Consider the following 2,985-nt stretch of genomic DNA (forward strand, 5'->3'; position numbering starts at 1 on the left):
GATTCAGAACCAATCTTCTCAATATCTCAGTTTAGATTGCCACAAGAATCTCAAACTCAAAAATGTCTAAAACTGCACTTAATTCCCTACCTAAAAAACCAAAAAAAAAAAAAAAAAAAAAATCCAGCTCTTCCTCCTTGCTTTTCTCAAGCTCAAAGAATGTTAACCCCATCCGTCTAATAGCCCGAGTCAGAAAACTTAGTCATCCTTGATTCTTCTCCTTTTCTCACTCTCTATATCTGTCAAGAGGTGCTACGTTGTATTGCTGTATAGCGAATAATCCCAAACTCTCAGTGGCTTAACACAATGCAAGTTTACTTCTCCCTCCGACTATTGAGTCGGAGCTGGGGCTCTGCTCCACTTTGTCACACTGCCTCTAGGTCCCAGGCTGAGAGATAAGCCACTATCTGGAACATTCTTGGTCACCACAACGAAGGGAAAAGAGCTCTGAAGGGTTTCATCTTGGCGATTTCATGCTCAGCCCAGAAGCAGCACACATCATCTCTGCTAGAGCTGATAACTTGGCCCCAACAGCCAAGCACAGAAGGCCAGGAAGTATAGCCCTACCACGTGCCCAGAGGCAGAGGGCAGAAAAATTAATAAGCAACATTAATGACTACCACACTGTCTCAGGATGGACTTCCCAGAAGCAGACTCTGAGATGAAGGTTCATGTGAAAGCGACTAATCAGGAAGCGCCACTAGGAAGAAACAGTAAGGGAGTGAGGAAGAGAGACATGGAAGAGAAGGAGGTTAAGCAAGTGTTTGATATCAAACAAAGTCCCGACTATGGTGGCTGGGGAGCTCGAGGTGCCTGTAGCTGCGGCGCTGAGGTCGGAGCGCCTGCATGTGTGCTGGCTGCTTTTGTAGCAGCTGCTGCTGGAGCTGGAACATTTCCCGAACAAAAGACTAAACTTACAGAAGAATGCAGTCAAGTGATGGCTTTTTCTTTAGAATCTGAATAGGGAGGCCACAGGAACAGATGAAGTTGATAAGCTAAAAACTAAATTTATATCTGCTTGGAACAACGTGAAATATGGTTGGGTGTTGAAAACAAAGACATATTTTAGTAGAAATTCCCCTGTATTATTGCTTGGAAAGTGTTACCATTTTAAATATGAAGTTGTTTAGACTACAGGCATACCTCAGAGATATTGTGGGTTTGGTTCCAGACCACCGCAATAAAGCAAATATTTCAATAAAATGAAAATGAACTGTTTACCTGCAAGATCAGGATGTACAATAGAAGATCGTGTAATTGAGGGAAATGTAGAAGAATTTCGTAAAGGTTTCATTTCAAGAATATGGCTTACCCACAGGGAAGAATTTCCTCAAATAGAAGGCTCAGCTTTGACAACGGACTGTGCTTGGAGCTGTACATTAAGAACTGGCCAGATGCTGTTGGCTCAAGGACTCATACTACACTTTCTTGGTAGAGCTTAGACCTGGCTGGCCTGATGCTTTGAACATTGAAAATTCAGACTCTGAATCATGGACTTCCAACACTGTAATTTACTGCATCTTTCGAAGCATCACTTTCAGGGGAAAGAGAACTCAAAACCCCAACAATTTCTCTGAAGGAAACAACTGGGAGATATTCTGATGATCATGAAATGCAAAATGAAATTTATCACAGGAAAATCATCCCTTGGTTTGGTGATTCCCCCTTGGCTCTCTTTGGTTTACACCAACTAATAGAATATGGAAAGAAGTCTGGGGAAAAAGCTGGAGATTGGTATGGACTAGCTGTGGTTGCTCACATTTTAAGAAAAGCAGTTGAAGAAGCAAGACACCCAGATTTACAAGGAATAACTATTTATGTTGTGCAACATTGTACAGTTTACAGTTCTGATGTAACTGATAAACAGTGTGCTTCCATGGCCTCTGATAATACAGATGACAAAGCTGTTATTATTCTAGTTCCTGTTAGACTTGGTGGAGAAAGAAACAATGCCGACTATTTAGATTTTGTAAAGGGTATTTTAAGCCTTGAATACTGTGTGGGTATTATTGGTGGCAAACCTAAACAGTCATATTACTTTGCTGGATTTCAAGATGACACTTTGATTTACATGGATCCTCATTACTGGCAATCTTTTGTAGATGTCAGCATAAAGGATTTCCCTCTTGAGACATTCCACTGCCCTTCTCCCAAAAAGATGTCATTTCAAAAAATGGATCTTAGCTGTACAATAGGATTTTACTGTCAAAATGTTCAGGACTTCAAACGAGCTTCTGAAGAAATCACTAAGATGCTGAAAATTTCTTCTAAGGAGAAATATTCCTTATTTAGTTTTGTAAATGGTCATTCCAGAGACTATGATTTTACATCTACTACAACCAATGAAGAACACCTTTTCTCAGAGGATGAAAAGAAAAGATTAAAAAGATTTAGCACAGAAGAGTTTGTCTTGCTGTAAAGATTAGCACATTTGTGCTCAATGAGAAGAAATCCTTTGAAGGAGGAAAAAGGAAGAGAAACAAGTATACTTGAAACTGGTTTATTTTCACAAATATCTTAATTTTATATGTTCTTTAAAAAAAGAACATTTGATATACAAGTTTTAAAGCTATTTTTTTGAAAGAGAAATGATTTAGTAAATCTTGATTTCTAATAAATATCAAGTGATTCTGGCCGCATTCCTATTTCCCTAAGATCTGCTAGTGATAACTCTGCCTCAACTGCAAGTCTTCCAGTCTTCAAATTCTTCCACCTTGGTCCACTGTTCTCCTGAAGGTTTTGTGATATTGGGCCCCAAAATGGGATCACCAAATAGTTTCAAAAGCTTCAGTTTATACTAATGACCAGAAGACCAGAGAATGAATCTTCAGTGCTGCCTAAGCCTCCTGATATTAATTCAACCAAAGGATGCTTTTGGATGTATCTTGATATATTAAATAGTAATTTTTAGCTGTGATATGATACAATTATATAAGCAGAATTTTGAGTTAAGGTAATACTTAGCAATATGATTTTACAATGGCT

The 2,985-nt window shown here is 38.9% G+C and overlaps 1 pseudogene; it reads left to right on the forward strand.

Annotated features, from left to right (window-relative positions):
• Window positions 1–634: 634 nt before the first annotated feature.
• On the forward strand, window positions 635–2,419 carry LOC132363341 (cysteine protease ATG4C-like; annotated as a pseudogene).
• Window positions 2,420–2,985: the final 566 nt, after the last annotated feature.

This window comes from Balaenoptera ricei, chromosome 3 (genome assembly GCF_028023285.1).
Source record: "Balaenoptera ricei isolate mBalRic1 chromosome 3, mBalRic1.hap2, whole genome shotgun sequence".
In the NCBI taxonomy this organism is placed as follows: Eukaryota; Metazoa; Chordata; class Mammalia; order Artiodactyla; family Balaenopteridae; genus Balaenoptera; species Balaenoptera ricei.